This window comes from Salmo trutta, chromosome 18, assembly GCF_901001165.1.
Source record: "Salmo trutta chromosome 18, fSalTru1.1, whole genome shotgun sequence".
Lineage (NCBI taxonomy): Eukaryota > Metazoa > Chordata > Actinopteri > Salmoniformes > Salmonidae > Salmo > Salmo trutta.
In genome coordinates this window covers 45,871,698-45,879,470 of record NC_042974.1, presented here as the reverse complement: position 1 = coordinate 45,879,470, position 7,773 = coordinate 45,871,698, and the positions used below count along the sequence as shown (strand labels likewise).

The following is a 7,773-nucleotide window of genomic DNA, read 5'->3' as shown; positions in this document are numbered from 1 at the left end:
TTCATTATCATTTATTGGTAAGGTTATCAATACGACTCAGGTTGTGGAAAGCAGAAATGCCAGGTTGAAGGTTCTTGTGGAGACGGCAAAAGAGATATTGGGGGTATGAGATGTTAATGTTGAAATGGTTGTTGACATGCTGAACAATACTAAGGGTGGAGTGTTTCAGCATGATATAGATCAGGGGGGTTGGGGAGTTTTTTGGGGGGAGGGGAAGGGTGTGATAGAAGTTAATAATAATAATAATCCTTGTTTTTACTAGATTCGTGGGAATGACAACTTCCAGTTCTAAAGTGCGGTGAACTACATTTTTTATTCAGAAGCAAGGTTAGTCCTACAAAATGACGGCCAATTACGGTGCACTGAAAATCTTTATGTAGAGTCAATAACAGTAATTTTCTCGCCACACTAATAGACAACAGCGCACAGAACACTTCTAGATATTTTGAAATTGCAATGCTGAATATTATTTTCTCATCATGAACATTGCACTAGGGTAGTGGAAGCAGTGTCTACCTGGTTTGCATGACATCTATACAACAGGCTGTTTATCTATAGGCATGGGGGCAGACAGTTTTATGTCTCCAAACATGCGTTTCAACTCGGTGAAAACGTTTGCGTTGACATGATCCACTTCATCTTCCACCTACAGAAATAAAACAAAAAGAACAGCTATAACTGACAGACATAAAAGCTTAATGCTGTTCCCCTCCTCCCTCCCTTTATCCATGTATCCTCATTCTGCCTCTATGGGTTTCTCCCTCCTTCTCCCTCTCCTCCTCCCTGTCCCTCCCTCCTGTCTGCCTCTCACCTGTTCCACCTCAGGGATGTAGGACTGCAGCATGTTCTGGATGCCATTCTTCAGGGTGACAGTGGAGCTGGGGCAGTCGGTGCACGAGCCAACCAGCTTCAGCTTTACCGTGCCATTCTCAAAGCCCTTAAAGATTATGTCACCGCCATCCTCCATCACTGTGGGGCTGTGTGAAACGGGAGGGTTTATTAGTTGAGTTTATTTGTCACTGAACAACATAACAGGTATTATTACAATTGTTATTAAAAACTAGGAGGGAGAGAAGAATGGAGGGGAGGAAGAAGAGAGGTTTAAGAGGGGGGAGGGGATGGGAGAATTTGTACCGAGCTGTCCTTGAAACTAAAATCACTATAGTCTTTATTTCATATCAACATAATTTCTATAATTTCTTTGTGGAACAACTTCAGTGCCCAAACAATCTGCCTGAGGGTGGTCTACAGAGATAGGTGGAATGGGATGAGAGTAGCTGAGGGGTGGGATTAAAAGCGCATGATCTGTAATGATTATGACCGAAAACATTACATACATTCAGGTCCGAAATTATTGGCACCCTAGATAAAGATGAGCAAGAAAGACTATAAAATAAATAATTATAATTGTCTCGCAGGAAGATCCACTTCCGGTCATGTTTCAGGCTCCTGTCAGAGGCAACAAGGTTTTTGTTTAAAATGTCCTGGTCCTGGGTAAAGTTCATGATGCGGTTGACCTTAAAGGTCGACTCAGCGAAATTACGTTGCCACGAGCAGCATCGCAGATATTGAGATGAGCAAGATGCAAGACTTCGCTCTCACAGTCACACACAGTATCTGCGCATGTGCACGGGTTCACTTCACGCTGTTCACAGCATGACCCACTATGCTATTTACGTTCTTCATCTATGTTATAGTCGCTGAATCTACCTTTAACAAGGGCCCCAGGACCAGTGGAAGCAAAATAGCCCCATAACATTAAAGATCCACCACCATATTTTAGGTTAGGTATGTTTTTTTCTTCTGCATATGCATCTTTCTTTCAACACCAAATCCACTACTGGTGTGCATGGCCAAATAGCTCTATTGTCATGTCATCTGACCAAAGCACCAGTTCCAATCCAAGTGCCAATGTCGTTTAGCAAACTCCAGGCATTGGTTGGATGACATGAAAATAGAGCTCTTTGGCTACGCACACCAGTCGTGGGTTTTGCGTCAAAAGAAAGATGCATATGGTGGTGGATATCTGATGTTATGGGGTTAATTTCTTCCACTAGTCCTGGGGCCTTTGTTTTTTTATTTAGTATATATATATATATATATATATATATATACTGCTCAAAAAAATAAAGGGAACACTTAAACAACACAATGTAACTCCAAGTCAATCACACTTCTGTGAAATCAAACTGTCCACTTAGGAAGCAACACTGATTGACAATACATTTCACATGCTGTTGGGCAAATGGAATAGACAACAGGTGGAAATTATAGGCAATTAGCAAGACACCCCCAATAAAGGAGTGGTTCTGCAGGTGGTGACCACAGACCACAGACCACTTCCTATGCTTCCTGGCTGATGTTTTGGTCACTTTTGAATGCTGGCGGTGCTTTCACTCTAGTGGTAGCATGAGACGGAGTCTACAACCCACACAAGTGGCTCAGGTAGTGCAGCTCATCCAGGATGGCACATCAATGCGAGCTGTGGCAAGAAGGTTTGCTGTGTCTGTCAGCGTAGTGTCCAGAGCATGGAGGCGCTACCAGGAGACAGGCCAGTACATCAAGAGACGTGGAGGAGGCCGTAGGAGGGCAACAACCCAGCAGCAGGACCGCTACCTCCGCCTTTGTGGAAGGAGGAGCAGGAGGAGTACTGCCAGAGCCCTGCAAAATGACCTCCAGCAGGCCACAAATGTGCATGTGTCTGCTCAAACGGTCAGAAACAGACTCCATGAGGGTGGTATGAGGGCCCGACGTCCCAAGGTGGGGGTTGTGCTTACAGCCCAACACCGTGCAGGACGTTTGGCATTTGCCAGAGAACACCAAGATTGGCAAATTCGCCCCTGGCGCCCTGTGCTCTTCACAGATGAAAGCAGGTTCACACTGAGCACATGTGACAGACGTGACAGAGTCTGGAGACGCCGTGGAGAACGTTCTGCTGCCTGCAACATCCTCCAGCATGACCGGTTTGGCGGTGGGTCAGTCATGGTGTGGGGTGGCATTTCTTTGGGGGGCCGCACAGCCCTCCATGTGCTCGCCAGAAGTAGCCAGATTGCCATTAGGTACCGAGATGAGATCCTCAGACCCCTTGTGAGACCATATGCTGGTGCGGTTGGCCCTGGGTTCCTCCTAATGCAAGACAATGCTAGACCTCATGTGGCTGGAGTGTGTCAGCAGTTCCTGCAAGAGGAAGGCATTGATGCTATGGACTGGCCTGCCCGTTCCCCAGACCTGAATCCAATTGAGCACATCTGGGACATCATGTCTCGCTCCCTCCACCAACGCCACGTTGCACCACAGACTGTCCAGGAGTTGGCGGATGCTTTAGTCCAGGTCTGGGAGGAGATCCCTCAGGAGACCATCCACCACCTCATCAGGAGCATGCCCAGGCGTTGTAGGGAGGTCCTCCCAGACCTTGGATTTCCATTGATTATTTGTGTGATTTTGTTGTCAGCACATTCAAATATGTACAGAAAAAAGTATTTAATAAGATTATTTCATTCATTCAGATCTAGGATGTGTTATTTTAGTGTTCCCTTTATTTTTTTGAGCAGTGTGTATATATATATATATAGTGTGTATATATATATATATATATCATTTTTTTTTATCCCCAATTTCGTGACTACGATCTTGTCTCATCGCTGCAACTCCCCAACGGGCTCGGGAGAGGTCAAGGTCGAATCATGCGTCCTCAGAAACATGACCCGCCAAACCGCGCTTCTTAACACCAGCCCGCTTAACCCGGGAGCCAGCTGCACCAATGTGTCGGAGGAAACACCGAGTGGCGCAGCGGTCTAAGGCACTGCATCTCAGTGCGAGAGGCGTCACTACAGACCCTGTTTCGATCCCGGGCTGTATCACAACCGTCCATGATCGGGAGTCCCATAGGGCGGCGCACAATTGGCCCAGCATCGTCCGGGTTAGGGGAGGGTTTGGCCGGGGTAGCCCGTCATTGTAAATAAGAATTTTTTCTTAACTGACTTGCTTAGTTAAATAAAGGTTAAATAAAAAATAAACTGAAGCTGGGCCAATTTTGCGCCGCTCTATGGGACTCCCGGTCGCAAACTGCGATGCAGTGCCTTAGACCACTGCGCCACTCGGGAAGCCCCTGGGGCCCTTATTAAGGTCAACGGCATCATGAACTTTACCCAGTACAAGGACATTTTAGCCAAAAACCTGGTTTCCTCTACCATTAGGCTGAAACTTGGCCTAAAGTGGATCTTCCAGCAAAATAATAACCCCAAGCACATCAAAATCCACAAAAAAATGTAATTGACCACAACATCAACATTTTGCAATGTCCAGCCTAGTGAAAACCTGTGGTTTGAATTGAAGAGAGCAGTCCATAAGCGCAGATGAATGATATCAAGGATCTTGAAAGATTCTGTATGGAGGAATAGTCCAAGATCCCTCCCAATGGGTTCTCTAAGGCTCAGTGCCATTATCCTTGAAAGGTGTTGAAAACAAGGGTGTCAATAATTTTGGCCCCTATCTTTTTGAGAAAAACAATTATTATTGTTTTCTCTTTCTCTGAGCAGTTGTATTAGTACAAAATAATATAATTTTTTTGGGCATACAACATAGCTCAATGTTTTAATTATTTATTTTATACAGTCATTTTTGCTCATCTTTATGATAAACAAGGGCACTGCGTTCATCCACCTCTGGCCTGCTGGCCCCCCTACCTCTGAGGAAGCATGGTTCCCGCTCAGCCCAGTCAAAACTGTTCGCTGCTCTGGCATCCCAATGGTGGAACAAGCTCCCTCACGACGCCAGGACAGCGGAGTCAATCACCACCTTCCGGAGACACCTGAAACCCCACCTCTTTAAGGAATACCTGGGATAGGATAAAGTAATCCTTCTAACCCCCCCCCCCCCCTTAAAAGATTTAGATGCACTATTGTAAAGTGGTTGTTCCACTGGATATCATAAGGTGAATGCACCAATTTGTAAGTCGCTCTGGATAAGAGCGTCTGCTAAATGACTTAAATGTAAATGTTTATCAACAGTGTCAATAATTTCAGACCCCACTGTACATCATACTAATAGTATATGGGGATTTTACCTGATCCGTGTATCTAGAAGCTCGTTAATCATTGAAACAATTTCATCATCTTCAAAGTGACCTAAGACAGGAACAGCACGTCGAAAAGTCTTAAATTCATAATAAAAAAAACTAACATTTTCATTAGATGTATGTAATTTATCAAGATGACAATACAGTACAGATTGACCCTCAACACCCATATGAAGAAGAGTTTTGTTCCTGTCATACTCACTGCGCTCATGGTGGGTCACCCCCGTGGTCATGGGGTCTCCACTTAGTGATGGCATCCATGACATGGTGCTTGATGTCTGTCCACTCCACATCGTCATCTGCCTGACAAAGGTAATACAAAACATGCAAAGGCCTGTTAGTAAGTGAACATGGCCCGATACCCCAAGCTTCTCCCGAATTCTGCACTTGCATGGATTTAGCAATGGTGAAAACTCACTCTTGCCAATGCTTATACCAATCCTGTTTTCAAATCAATGACAAGGATTGTGCAAGTGCACAATTTGGGAGAATGTTGAAAATTTGGACATGGCCCATGAATTGAATCAGAAAATGTAAATTAAATTGTATTTGTGACATGATCCATTCAGTCATCATGGTCTAATTGCACACCATATCCCAGAGCAAATGGATAGGGTGCAGGCCAGACAGCAGGCTGTTAGCCAGCCTACCAGCTTAGTGGAGTCTGCCACTAGCACAGTTAGTGTAGTCAGCTCAGCTATCCCCATTGAGACCGTGTCTGTGCCTCGACCTAGGTTGGGCAAAACTAAACATGGCGGTGTTCGCCTTAGTAATCTCACTAGAATAAAGACCTCCTCCATTCCTGCCATTATTGAAAGAGATCGTGATACCTCACATCTCAAAATAGGGCTACTTAATGTTAGATCCCTCACTTCCAAGACAGTTATAGTCAATGAACTAATCACTGATCATAATCTTGATGTGATTGGCCTGACTGAAACATGGCTTAAGCCTGATGAATTTACTGTGTTAAATGAGGCCTCACCTCCTGGTTACACTAGTGACCATATCCCCCGCGCATCCCGCAAAGGCGGAGGTGTTGCTAACATTTACAATAGCAAATTTCAATTTACAAAAAAAACCCAGAAGTTTTTGTGTTTTGAGCTTCTAGTCATGAAATTTATGCAGCCTACTCAAACACTTTTTATAGCTACTGTTTACAGGCCTCCTGGGCCTTGTCTCAGGATGGTAAGTTGGTGGTTGAAGACATCCCTCTAGTGGTGTGGGGGCTGTGCTTTGGCAAAGTGGGTGGGGTTATATCCTGCCTGTTTGGCCCTGTCCGGGGGTATCATCGGATGGGGCCACAGTGTCTCCTGACCCCTCCTGTCTCAGCCTCCAGTATTTATGCTGCAGTAGTTTATGTGTCGGGGGGCTAGGATCAGTCCTTTATATCTGGAGTATTTCTCCTGTCTTATCTTGTGTCCTGTGTGAATTTAAGTATGCTCTCTCTAATTCTATCTTTCTTTCTCTCTCTCGGAGGACCTGAGCCCTAGGACCATGCCTCAGGACTACCTGGCATGATGACTCCTTGTTGTCCCCAGTCCACCTGGCCGTGCTGCTGCTCCAGTTTCAACTGTTCTGCCAGCGGCTATGGAACCCTGACCTGTTCACTGTGATTACTATTATTTGAACATGCTGGTCATTTATGAACATTTGAACATCTTGGCCATGTTCTGTTATAATCTCCACCCGGCACAACCAGAAGAGGACTGGCCACCCCTCATAGCCTGGTTCCTCTCTAGGTTTCTTCCTAGGTTTTGGCCTTTCTAGGGACTTTTTCCTAGCCACCGTGCTTCTACACCTGCATTGCTTGCTGTTTGGGGTTTTAGGCTGGGTTTCTGTACAGCACTTTGCTATATCAGCTGATGTAAGAAGGGCTATATAAATAAATTTGATTTGGTTGGTAAATGAGGGTTTAAACTTTAAAGTGTATTTATTGGGTACCTTGGTCACTGTGATGAAGTAAGGGCCATAGAACGCACTTTTCACTCCTTCCATTTCAAACAGGTTCCTGTGAAAACCAAGGGGGCGTCAACAAACAGTGGAGAAGCACATTGCACTTTGCAATATATTTTTACTTGAGGCATGCACAGAACTGTAACTTAGGCTAATCAGTACAGTAAACCTCTAAGAAATATGTTCCTAGACCAGAAATTATTATCTTCGGTTCGAGTTCTCCTACAGCAGTTCATGTACAAACGTCACTGGTTCTCCCACACTCTGAAAAGCAAACAAGCTGATTAAAGAACAATTTGTGATTCACGTTGGAAAACCTCAGTTTATTCACACTGTCTGGTTTTGTCATGGTTACTGCTCATTGTTCATATTTCCAATATGGGGAAAAGATGCACTGAGTACAATCCAGGGAATAACACATTAAAGCAATTCCACTTGTTTCCAACGTGATCCCCGATGGAATAAACACAATATAGACAAAACCAGAAAATGACAGTAATCCCTACAGTAAAAAAAAAAAAAAACGGTATTACACAGCATAGAATAAATACATTTAAAATAAGAGATAATCAACCTATCCTATTCCCATCATTTGTTCTCCCAGACTCAATACATTATACATCAATAAATCTATATTGCTATCAATATAACTGTAACCGCAATCATTTGAGCATATAGCTTACAGGTAACTGCCAAAATAAAGGAAACACCAACATAAAGTGTCTTAATAGGGAGTTGGG

At 44.3% G+C, this 7,773-nt stretch overlaps 1 pseudogene; it reads right to left on the bottom strand.

The window, feature by feature from the left end:
- Positions 1 to 294: 294 nt before the first annotated feature.
- Positions 295 to 7,773, bottom strand: LOC115153377 (NFU1 iron-sulfur cluster scaffold homolog, mitochondrial-like; annotated as a pseudogene).